General features: G+C 50.1%; 7 non-coding genes across 7 annotated transcripts; all 7 read right to left on the bottom strand.

The window, feature by feature from the left end:
- Positions 1-1598: 1598 nt before the first annotated feature.
- On the bottom strand, positions 1599-1670 carry trnad-guc (transfer RNA aspartic acid (anticodon GUC)). Its single transcript has one exon. It is a non-coding gene; the product is annotated as a tRNA-Asp (tRNA).
- Positions 1671-3413: 1743 nt separating this feature from the next.
- trnad-guc (transfer RNA aspartic acid (anticodon GUC)) lies at positions 3414-3485 on the bottom strand. Its single transcript has one exon. It is a non-coding gene; the product is annotated as a tRNA-Asp (tRNA).
- Positions 3486-5228: 1743 nt separating this feature from the next.
- Positions 5229-5300, bottom strand: trnad-guc (transfer RNA aspartic acid (anticodon GUC)). Its single transcript has one exon. It is a non-coding gene; the product is annotated as a tRNA-Asp (tRNA).
- Positions 5301-7046: 1746 nt separating this feature from the next.
- Positions 7047-7118, bottom strand: trnad-guc (transfer RNA aspartic acid (anticodon GUC)). The gene has a single exon. It is a non-coding gene; the product is annotated as a tRNA-Asp (tRNA).
- A 1383-nt stretch (positions 7119-8501) lies between these two features.
- trnad-guc (transfer RNA aspartic acid (anticodon GUC)) lies at positions 8502-8573 on the bottom strand. Its single transcript has one exon. It is a non-coding gene; the product is annotated as a tRNA-Asp (tRNA).
- A 1371-nt stretch (positions 8574-9944) lies between these two features.
- Positions 9945-10016, bottom strand: trnad-guc (transfer RNA aspartic acid (anticodon GUC)). Its single transcript has one exon. It is a non-coding gene; the product is annotated as a tRNA-Asp (tRNA).
- Positions 10017-11759: 1743 nt separating this feature from the next.
- trnad-guc (transfer RNA aspartic acid (anticodon GUC)) lies at positions 11760-11831 on the bottom strand. The gene has a single exon. It is a non-coding gene; the product is annotated as a tRNA-Asp (tRNA).
- Between the last annotated feature and the right edge of the window lie 361 nt (positions 11832-12192).

Genomic DNA, 12192 nt, shown 5'->3' with positions numbered 1-12192 from the left:
CATGTTTTATTATTCGACTATCTTTCTTTCAAGTAATCCGCCGCTGCTGCTGCTGCTGTAAAACAGCCTTTTCGTTGTGCCCTACCGTCTGCGTTAAACTTCGTCTGCTGCTGATCCACGCGCGCTCTCCCATTACCTGCTTCTAACAAACTGATTTGTGTACGACAGCACAAATCCAACAGCCTGGCTTCAATTCCCACTGCCAAATGGACTCAGCACGAAAGCTTCCCTTTTTCAAGCTCGTCCCCTCAGGTTCTACTACCACCCATCAATCGCTTCCTCATCAGAGAGCAGTGCTCCCGGAGGACGGTGGGGTGACTTTACTGTACGCTGCATCAGATCTCTCAGCCATGCATTTAACATCGAAACGTAGAAATTAAGTGCAGGAGTAGGCCATTCAGCCCTTCAAGTCAGGCAGAATCCGAGGAGCAGGAAAATCAGGATGCTGCCTCACTTGCTTCGCGTTTCCAGCGCCACTCTGATCGAGACTCTGATTTCCAGCAACTGCAGTCCTCACTTGTTCCATTCAGCCCTTCAAGACACCGCCACCGTTCAATGTGATCACGATTGAACATGTAATTTCAGTAAGCACTCCAGCTTCCTCTCCGTACCCCTGGATCCCTTTAGCTGCAAGGTCTACGTCCGGCTCCCTCTTGAGTGTATCTCACAAACCGGCATAGCCGCATCTTCCTGTGGGAGACAAGTCCACAGGTTCACCACTCTCTGAGAGAAAAATTCTTCCTGAATCGCTTGCCCTTCGTTCGGAGACTGTCACCCCTGGTTCTGGACGCCCCCAACATTGGGAACCGGTGAACTTTTGCTGGGATCCCTCAGTACCAAGCCTGGATCTGCATGGGTTTCTCTTCAGAAGGGTCAGTGTGAATGGCCTGCTTCCACACTGTGGTGCTCCTATGATGCCAACAGTGTAGGTTGAGTACCTGCACGTGCTTTCTCAAGCTTGCCTCTGTGTTGACCTTCATGTTAACCCAGCCACTGGGCTTTGTCCTTCTATCGAGAAGAGCAGACGATGCCACTCAGATGACTTTGACTTTCCACTGTGGGTGTAGTACAGTCTGCCAGCAGCAGGGGATGGTGTTGCATCACCTTGATGGCAGGATCGGGTCCAAACTCTGAGGGGTCTGACCCCTTTTTGATTGGAGCGAGGGAGAGGGGAAAGCTCACTGTCATTTGTCGCTACCGGTTGCTTAAAGGTTTTAATTTGCACGCCGTTTGCGTGCGAGTTATATGCCCACTGACGGGACGAAGTGACAACAAAATCAGAGTGGGAAACAGAAATTGCTGGAGCAAGTCAGCATCTGGAGTGGGGGTGGGGGAAGGGGAAGAAAGCAGACAAGGTTTCTGGTCCGGTGAGCCTTCTTGAGGACGGCAGTTTTCATTTGTCGCCAAAAAAGGAGGAAGTCTCAAATGATCATCTCCTTGGTAGATGAAAGGACAAGTTGGCCAGGGAGAGCAGAATGGAGAGTATCGTAGGTTTTGTTTGTTGACAAGAGCAGACCGCTCGGCCCTGGGAACGCATGGGACTTGAAATCGGCACTCCTGCATTGAGATATGGAGCTGGCCTCTCAAAATGCCGCAGACTCCCCGGCGGGGAATTGAACCCCGGTCTCCCGCGTGACAGGCGGGGATACTAACCACTATACTACCGAGGATTGGACGACAGCGCACTCTGTCGCATCCGTATTAGGTAGAATGTTCTTATGTGAAATTTGGATTTTGTTGTCAATTTGAGTTCTCCTTTAGATCATCTTCTACCTCTGTGGAGATGATTAAGAGAATAGTTATTGTTGTTTTCATGTTTTATTATTCGACTATCTTTCTTTCAAGTAATCCGCCGCTGCTGCTGCTGCTGCTGTAAAACAGCCTTTTCGTTGTGCCCTACCGTCTGCGTTAAACTTCGTCTGCTGCTGATCCACGCGCGCTCTTCCATTACCTGCTTCTAACAAACTGATTTGTGTACGACAGCACAAATCCAACAGCCTGGCTTCAATTCCCACTGCCAAATGGACTCAGCACGAAAGCTTCCCTTTTTCAAGCTCGTCCCCTCAGGTTCTACTACCACCCATCAATCGCTTCCTCATCAGAGAGCAGTGCTCCCGGAGGACGGTGGGGTGACTTTACTGTACGCTGCATCAGATCTCTCAGCCATGCATTTAACATCGAAACGTAGAAATTAAGTGCAGGAGTAGGCCATTCAGCCCTTCAAGTCAGGCAGAATCCGAGGAGCAGGAAAATCAGGATGCTGCCTCACTTGCTTCGCGTTTCCAGCGCCACTCTGATCGAGACTCTGATTTCCAGCAACTGCAGTCCTCACTTGTTCCATTCAGCCCTTCAAGACACCGCCACCGTTCAATGTGATCACGATTGAACATGTAATTTCAGTAAGCACTCCAGCTTCCTCTCCGTACCCCTGGATCCCTTTAGCTGCAAGGTCTACGTCCGGCTCCCTCTTGAGTGTATCTCACAAACCGGCATAGCCGCATCTTCCTGTGGGAGACAAGTCCACAGGTTCACCACTCTCTGAGAGAAAAATTCTTCCTGAATCGCTTGCCCTTCGTTCGGAGACTGTCACCCCTGGTTCTGGACGCCCCCAACATTGGGAACCGGTGAACTTTTGCTGGGATCCCTCAGTACCAAGCCTGGATCTGCATGGGTTTCTCTTCAGAAGGGTCAGTGTGAATGGCCTGCTTCCACACTGTGGTGCTCCTATGATGCCAACAGTGTAGGTTGAGTACCTGCACGTGCTTTCTCAAGCTTGCCTCTGTGTTGACCTTCATGTTAACCCAGCCACTGGGCTTTGTCCTTCTATCGAGAAGAGCAGACGATGCCACTCAGATGACTTTGACTTTCCACTGTGGGTGTAGTACAGTCTGCCAGCAGCAGGGGATGGTGTTGCATCACCTTGATGGCAGGATCGGGTCCAAACTCTGAGGGGTCTGACCCCTTTTTGATTGGAGCGAGGGAGAGGGGAAAGCTCACTGTCATTTGTCGCTACCGGTTGCTTAAAGGTTTTAATTTGCACGCCGTTTGCGTGCGAGTTATATGCCCACTGACGGGACGAAGTGGCAACAAAATCAGAGTGGGAAACAGAAATTGCTGGAGCAAGTCAGCATCTGGAGTGGGGGTGGGGGAAGGGGAAGAAAGCAGACAAGGTTTCTGGTCCGGTGAGCCTTCTTGAGGACGGCAGTTTTCATTTGTCGCCAAAAAAGGAGGAAGTCTCAAATGATCATCTCCTTGGTAGATGAAAGGACAAGTTGGCCAGGGAGAGCAGAATGGAGAGTATCGTAGGTTTTGTTTGTTGACAAGAGCAGACCGCTCGGCCCTGGGAACGCATGGGACTTGAAATCGGCACTCCTGCATTGAGATATGGAGCTGGCCTCTCAAAATGCCGCAGACTCCCCGGCGGGGAATTGAACCCCGGTCGCCCGCGTGACAGGCGGGGATACTAACCACTATACTACCGAGGATTGGACGACTGCGCACTCTGTCGCATCCGTATTAGGTAGAATGTTCTTATGTGAAATTTGGATTTTGTTGTCAATTTGAGTTCTCCTTTAGATCATCTTCTACCTCTGTGGAGATGATTAAGAGAATAGTTATTGTTGTTTTCATGTTTTATTATTCGACTATCTTTCTTTCAAGTAATCCGCCGCTGCTGCTGCTGCTGCTGTAAAACAGCCTTTTCGTTGTGCCCTACCGTCTGCGTTAAACTTCGTCTGCTGCTGATCCACGCGCGCTCTCCCATTACCTGCTTCTAACAAACTGATTTGTGTACGACAGCACAAATCCAACAGCCTGGCTTCAATTCCCACTGCCAAATGGACTCAGCACGAAAGCTTCCCTTTTTCAAGCTCGTCCCCTCAGGTTCTACTACCACCCATCAATCGCTTCTTCATCAGAGAGCAGTGCTCCCGGAGGACGGTGGGGTGACTTTACTGTACGCTGCATCAGATCTCTCAGCCATGCATTTAACATCGAAACGTAGAAATTAAGTGCAGGAGTAGGCCATTCAGCCCTTCAAGTCAGGCAGAATCCGAGGAGCAGGAAAATCAGGATGCTGCCTGACTTGCTTCGCGTTTCCAGCGCCACTCTGATCGAGACTCTGATTTCCAGCAACTGCAGTCCTCACTTGTTCCATTCAGCCCTTCAAGACACCGCCACCGTTCAATGTGATCACGATTGAACATGTAATTTCAGTAAGCACTCCAGCTTCCTCTCCGTACCCCTGGATCCCTTTAGCTGCAAGGTCTACGTCCGGCTCCCTCTTGAGTGTATCTCACAAACCGGCATAGCCGCATCTTCCTGTGGGAGACAAGTCCACAGGTTCACCACTCTCTGAGAGAAAAATTCTTCCTGAATCGCTTGCCCTTCGTTCGGAGACTGTCACCCCTGGTTCTGGACGCCCCCAACATTGGGAACCGGTGAACTTTTGCTGGGATCCCTCAGTACCAAGCCTGGATCTGCATGGGTTTCTCTTCAGAAGGGTCAGTGTGAATGGCCTGCTTCCACACTGTGGTGCTCCTATGATGCCAACAGTGTAGGTTGAGTACCTGCACGTGCTTTCTCAAGCTTGCCTCTGTGTTGACCTTCATGTTAACCCAGCCACTGGGCTTTGTCCTTCTATCGAGAAGAGCAGACGATGCCACTCAGATGACTTTGACTTTCCACTGTGGGTGTAGTACAGTCTGCCAGCAGCAGGGGATGGTGTTGCATCACCTTAATGGCAGGATCGGGTCCAAACTCTGAGGGGTCTGACCCCTTTTTGATTGGAGCGAGGGAGAGGGGAAAGCTCACTGTCATTTGTCGCTACCGGTTGCTTAAAGGTTTTAATTTGCACGCCGTTTGCGTGCGAGTTATATGCCCACTGACGGGACGAAGTGACAACAAAATCAGAGTGGGAAACAGAAATTGCTGGAGCAAGTCAGCATCTGGAGTGGGGGTGGGGGAAGGGGAAGAAAGCAGACAAGGTTTCTGGTCCGGTGAGCCTTCTTGAGGACGGCAGTTTTCATTTGTCGCCAAAAAATGAGGAAGTCTCAAATGATCATCTCCTTGGTAGATGAAAGGACAAGTTGGCCAGGGAGAGCAGAATGGAGAGTATCGTAGGTTTTGTTTGTTGACAAGAGCAGACCGCTCCGCCCGGGGAACGCATGGGACTTGAAATCGGCACTCCTGCATTGAGATATGGAGCTGGCCTCTCAAAATGCCGCAGACTCCCCGGCGGGGAATTGAACCCCGGTCTCCCGCGTGACAGGCGGGGATACTAACCACTATACTACCGAGGATTGGACGACAGCGTACTCTGTCGCATCCGTATTAGGTAGAATGTTCTTATGTGAAATTTGGATTTTGTTGTCAATTTGAGTTCTCCTTTAGATCATCTTCTACCTCTGTGGAGATGATTAAGAGAATAGTTATTGTTGTTTTCATGTTTTATTATTCGACTATCTTTCTTTCAAGTAATCCGCCGCTGCTGCTGCTGCTGCTGCTGTAAAACAGCCTTTTCGTTGTGCCCTACCGTCTGCGTTAAACTTCGTCTGCTGCTGATCCACGCGCGCTCTCCCATTACCTGCTTCTAACAAACTGATTTGTGTACGACAGCACAAATCCAACAGCCTGGCTTCAATTCCCACTGCCAAATGGACTCAGCACGAAAGCTTCCCTTTTTCAAGCTCGTCCCCTCAGGTTCTACTACCACCCATCAATCGCTTCCTCATCAGAGAGCAGTGCTCCCGGAGGACGGTGGGGTGACTTTACTGTACGCTGCATCAGATCTCTCAGCCATGCATTTAACATCGAAACGTAGAAATTAAGTGCAGGAGTAGGCCATTCAGCCCTTCAAGTCAGGCAGAATCCGAGGAGCAGGAAAATCAGGATGCTGCCTGACTTGCTTCGCGTTTCCAGCGCCACACTGATCGAGACTCTGATTTCCAGCAACTGCAGTCCTCACTTGTTCCATTCAGCCCTTCAAGACACCGCCACCGTTCAATGTGATCACGATTGAACATGTAATTTCAGTAAGCACTCCAGCTTCCTCTCCGTACCCCTGGATCCCTTTAGCTGCAAGGTCTACGTCCGGCTCCCTCTTGGGTGTATCTCACAAACCGGCATAGCCGCATCTTCCTGTGGGAGACAAGTCCACAGGTTCACCACTCTCTGAGAGAAAAATTCTTCCTGAATCGCTTGCCCTTCGTTCGGAGACTGTGACCCCTGGTTCTGGACGTCCCCAACATTGGGAACCGGTGAACTTTTGCTGGGATCCCTCAGTACCAAGCATGGATCTGCATGGGTTTCTCTTCAGAAGGGTCAGTGTGAATGGCCTGCTTCCACACTGTGGTGCTCCTATGATGCCAACAGTGTAGGTTGAGTACCTGCACGTGCTTTCTCAAGCTTGCCTCTGTGTTGACCTTCATGTTAACCCAGCCACTGGGCTTTGTCCTTCTATCGAGAAGAGCAGACGATGCCACTCAGATGACTTTGACTTTCCACTGTGGGTGTAGTACAGTCTGCCAGCAGCAGGGGATGGTGTTGCATCACCTTAATGGCAGGATCGGGTCCAAACTCTGAGGGGTCTGACCCCTTTTTGATTGGAGCGAGGGAGAGGGGAAAGCTCACTGTCATTTGTCGCTACCGGTTGCTTAAAGGTTTTAATTTGCACGCCGTTTGCGTGCGAGTTATATGCCCACTGACGGGACGAAGTGACAACAAAATCAGAGTGGGAAACAGAAATTGCTGGAGCAAGTCAGCATCTGGAGTGGGGGTGGGGGAAGGGGAAGAAAGCAGACAAGGTTTCTGGTCCGGTGAGCCTTCTTGAGGACGGCAGTTTTCATTTGTCGCCAAAAAATGAGGAAGTCTCAAATGATCATCTCCTTGGTAGATGAAAGGACAAGTTGGCCAGGGAGAGCAGAATGGAGAGTATCGTAGGTTTTGTTTGTTGACAAGAGCAGACCGCTCCGCCCTGGGAACGCATGGGACTTGAAATCGGCACTCCTGCATTGAGATATGGAGCTGGCCTCTCAAAATGCCGCAGACTCCTCGGCGGGGAATTGAACCCCGGTCTCCCGCGTGACAGGCGGGGATACTAACCACTATACTACCGAGGATTGGACGACAGCGCACTCTGTCGCATCCGTATTAGGTAGAATGTTCTTATGTGAAATTTGGATTTTGTTGTCAATTTGAGTTCTCCTTTAGATCATCTTCTACCTCTGTGGAGATGATTAAGAGAATAGTTATTGTTGTTTTCATGTTTTATTATTCGACTATCTTTCTTTCAAGTAATCCGCCGCTGCTGCTGCTGCTGCTGTAAAACAGCCTTTTCGTTGTGCCCTACCGTCTGTGTTAAACTTCGTCTGCTGCTGATCCACTGATCGAGACTCTGATTTCCAGCAACTGCAGTCCTCACTTGTTCCATTCAGCCCTTCAAGACACCACCACCGTTCAATGTGATCACGATTGAACATGTAATTTCAGTAAGCACTCCAGCTTCCTCTCCGTACCCCTGGATCCCTTTAGCTGCAAGGTCTACGTCCGGCTCCCTCTTGAGTGTATCTCACAAACCGGCATAGCCGCATCTTCCTGTGGGAGACAAGTCCACAGGTTCACCACTCTCTGAGAGAAAAATTCTTCCTGAATCGCTTGCCCTTCGTTCGGAGACTGTGACCCCTGGTTCTGGACGTCCCCAACATTGGGAACCGGTGAACTTTTGCTGGGATCCCTCAGTACCAAGCATGGATCTGCATGGGTTTCTCTTCAGAAGGGTCAGTGTGAATGGCCTGCTTCCACACTGTGGTGCTCCTATGATGCCAACAGTGTAGGTTGAGTACCTGCACGTGCTTTCTCAAGCTTGCCTCTGTGTTGACCTTCATGTTAACCCAGCCACTGGGCTTTGTCCTTCTATCGAGAAGAGCAGACGATGCCACTCAGATGACTTTGACTTTCCACTGTGGGTGTAGTACAGTCTGCCAGCAGCAGGGGATGGTGTTGCATCACCTTAATGGCAGGATCGGGTCCAAACTCTGAGGGGTCTGACCCCTTTTTGATTGGAGCGAGGGAGAGGGGAAAGCTCACTGTCATTTGTCGCTACCGGTTGCTTAAAGGTTTTAATTTGCACGCCGTTTGCGTGCGAGTTATATGCCCACTGACGGGACGAAGTGACAACAAAATCAGAGTGGGAAACAGAAATTGCTGGAGCAAGTCAGCATCTGGAGTGGGGGTGGGGGAAGGGGAAGAAAGCAGACAAGGTTTCTGGTCCGGTGAGCCTTCTTGAGGACGGCAGTTTTCATTTGTCGCCAAAAAATGAGGAAGTCTCAAATGATCATCTCCTTGGTAGATGAAAGGACAAGTTGGCCAGGGAGAGCAGAATGGAGAGTATCGTAGGTTTTGTTTGTTGACAAGAGCAGACCGCTCCGCCCTGGGAACGCATGGGACTTGAAATCGGCACCCCTGCATTGAGATATGGAGCTGGCCTCTCAAAATGCCGCAGACTCCTCGGCGGGGAATTGAACCCCGGTCTCCCGCGTGACAGGCGGGGATACTAACCACTATACTACCGAGGATTGGACGACAGCGCACTCTGTCGCATCCGTATTAGGTAGAATGTTCTTATGTGAAATTTGGATTTTGTTGTCAATTTGAGTTCTCCTTTAGATCATCTTCTACCTCTGTGGAGATGATTAAGAGAATAGTTATTGTTGTTTTCATGTTTTATTATTCGACTATCTTTCTTTCAAGTAATCCGCCGCTGCTGCTGCTGCTGCTGTAAAACAGCCTTTTCGTTGTGCCCTACCGTCTGTGTTAAACTTCGTCTGCTGCTGATCCACTGATCGAGACTCTGATTTCCAGCAACTGCAGTCCTCACTTGTTCCATTCAGCCCTTCAAGACACCACCACCGTTCAATGTGATCACGATTGAACATGTAATTTCAGTAAGCACTCCAGCTTCCTCTCCGTACCCCTGGATCCCTTTAGCTGCAAGGTCTACGTCCGGCTCCCTCTTGAGTGTATCTCACAAACCGGCATAGCCGCATCTTCCTGTGGGAGACAAGTCCACAGGTTCACCACTCTCTGAGAGAAAAATTCTTCCTGAATCGCTTGCCCTTCGTTCGGAGACTGTGACCCCTGGTTCTGGACGTCCCCAACATTGGGAACCGGTGAACTTTTGCTGGGATCCCTCAGTACCAAGCCTGGATCTGCATGGGTTTCTCTTCAGAAGGGTCAGTGTGAATGGCCTGCTTCCACACTGTGGTGCTCCTATGATGCCAACAGTGTAGGTTGAGTACCTGCACGTGCTTTCTCAAGCTTGCCTCTGTGTTGACCTTCATGTTAACCCAGCCACTGGGCTTTGTCCTTCTATCGAGAAGAGCAGACGATGCCACTCAGATGACTTTGACTTTCCACTGTGGGTGTAGTACAGTCTGCCAGCAGCAGGGGATGGTGTTGCATCACCTTGATGGCAGGATCGGGTCCAAACTCTGAGGGGTCTGACCCCTTTTTGATTGGAGCGAGGGAGAGGGGAAAGCTCACTGTCATTTGTCGCTACCGGTTGCTTAAAGGTTTTAATTTGCACGCCGTTTGCGTGCGAGTTATATGCCCACTGACGGGACGAAGTGACAACAAAATCAGAGTGGGAAACAGAAATTGCTGGAGCAAGTCAGCATCTGGAGTGGGGGTGGGGGAAGGGGAAGAAAGCAGACAAGGTTTCTGGTCCGGTGAGCCTTCTTGAGGACGGCAGTTTTCATTTGTCGCCAAAAAATGAGGAAGTCTCAAATGATCATCTCCTTGGTAGATGAAAGGACAAGTTGGCCAGGGAGAGCATCGTAGGTTTTGTTTGTTGACAAGAGCAGACCGCTCGGCCCTGGGAACGCATGGGACTTGAAATCGGCACTCCTGCATTGAGATATGGAGCTGGCCTCTCAAAATGCCGCAGACTCCCCGGCGGGGAATTGAACCCCGGTCTTCCGCGTGACAGGCGGGGATACTAACCACTATACTACCGAGGATTGGACGACAGCGCACTCTGTCGCATCCGTATTAGGTAGAATGTTCTTATGTGAAATTTGGATTTTGTTGTCAATTTGAGTTCTCCTTTAGATCATCTTCTACCTCTGTGGAGATGATTAAGAGAATAGTTATTGTTGTTTTCATGTTTTATTATTCGACTATCTTTCTTTCAAGTAATCCGCCGCTGCTGCTGCTGCTGCTGTAAAACAGCCTTTTCGTTGTGCCCTACCGTCTGCGTTAAACTTCGTCTGCTGCTGATCCACGCGCGCTCTCCCATTACCTGCTTCTAACAAACTGATTTGTGTACGACAGCACAAATCCAACAGCCTGGCTTCAATTCCCACTGCCAAATGGACTCAGCACGAAAGCTTCCCTTTTTCAAGCTCGTCCCCTCAGGTTCTACTACCACCCATCAATCGCTTCCTCATCAGAGAGCAGTGCTCCCGGAGGACGGTGGGGTGACTTTACTGTACGCTGCATCAGATCTCTCAGCCATGCATTTAACATCGAAACGTAGAAATTAAGTGCAGGAGTAGGCCATTCAGCCCTTCAAGTCAGGCAGAATCCGAGGAGCAGGAAAATCAGGATGCTGCCTGACTTGCTTCGCGTTTCCAGCGCCACACTGATCGAGACTCTGATTTCCAGCAACTGCAGTCCTCACTTGTTCCATTCAGCCCTTCAAGACACCGCCACCGTTCAATGTGATCACGATTGAACATGTAATTTCAGTAAGCACTCCAGCTTCCTCTCCGTACCCCTGGATCCCTTTAGCTGCAAGGTCTACGTCCGGCTCCCTCTTGAGTGTATCTCACAAACCGGCATAGCCGCATCTTCCTGTGGGAGACAAGTCCACAGGTTCACCACTCTCTGAGAGAAAAATTCTTCCTGAATCGCTTGCCCTTCGTTCGGAGACTGTGACCCCTGGTTCTGGACGTCCCCAACATTGGGAACCGGTGAACTTTTGCTGGGATCCCTCAGTACCAAGCATGGATCTGCATGGGTTTCTCTTCAGAAGGGTCAGTGTGAATGGCCTGCTTCCACACTGTGGTGCTCCTATGATGCCAACAGTGTAGGTTGAGTACCTGCACGTGCTTTCTCAAGCTTGCCTCTGTGTTGACCTTCATGTTAACCCAGCCACTGGGCTTTGTCCTTCTATCGAGAAGAGCAGACGATGCCACTCAGATGACTTTGACTTTCCACTGTGGGTGTAGTACAGTCTGCCAGCAGCAGGGGATGGTGTTGCATCACCTTAATGGCAGGATCGGGTCCAAACTCTGAGGGGTCTGACCCCTTTTTGATTGGAGCGAGGGAGAGGGGAAAGCTCACTGTCATTTGTCGCTACCGGTTGCTTAAAGGTTTTAATTTGCACGCCGTTTGCGTGCGAGTTATATGCCCACTGACGGGACGAAGTGACAACAAAATCAGAGTGGGAAACAGAAATTGCTGGAGCAAGTCAGCATCTGGAGTGGGGGTGGGGGAAGGGGAAGAAAGCAGACAAGGTTTCTGGTCCGGTGAGCCTTCTTGAGGACGGCAGTTTTCATTTGTCGCCAAAAAATGAGGAAGTCTCAAATGATCATCTCCTTGGTAGATGAAAGGACAAGTTGGCCAGGGAGAGCAGAATGGAGAGTATCGTAGGTTTTGTTTGTTGACAAGAGCAGACCGCTCCGCCCTGGGAACGCATGGGACTTGAAATCGGCACTCCTGCATTGAGATATGGAGCTGGCCTCTCAAAATGCCGCAGACTCCCCGGCGGGGAATTGAACCCCGGTCTCCCGCGTGACAGGCGGGGATACTAACCACTATACTACCGAGGATTGGACGACAGCGCACTCTGTCGCATCCGTATTAGGTAGAATGTTCTTATGTGAAATTTGGATTTTGTTGTCAATTTGAGTTCTCCTTTAGATCATCTTCTACCTCTGTGGAGATGATTAAGAGAATAGTTATTGTTGTTTTCATGTTTTATTATTCGACTATCTTTCTTTCAAGTAATCCGCCGCTGCTGCTGCTGCTGCTGCTGTAAAACAGCCTTTTCGTTGTGCCCTACCGTCTGCGTTAAACTTCGTCTGCTGCTGATCCACGCGCGCTCTCCCATTACCTGCTTCTAACAAACTGATTTGTGTACGACAGCACAAATCCAACAGCCTGGCTTCAATTCCCACTGCCAAATGGACT

The sequence above is a fragment of the Chiloscyllium punctatum genome, chromosome 30, assembly GCF_047496795.1.
Source record: "Chiloscyllium punctatum isolate Juve2018m chromosome 30, sChiPun1.3, whole genome shotgun sequence".
Classification (NCBI taxonomy): Eukaryota; Metazoa; Chordata; class Chondrichthyes; order Orectolobiformes; family Hemiscylliidae; genus Chiloscyllium; species Chiloscyllium punctatum.
Note: the sequence above shows the minus strand (reverse complement) of the source record. Positions and strands in the feature narration are given on the sequence as shown.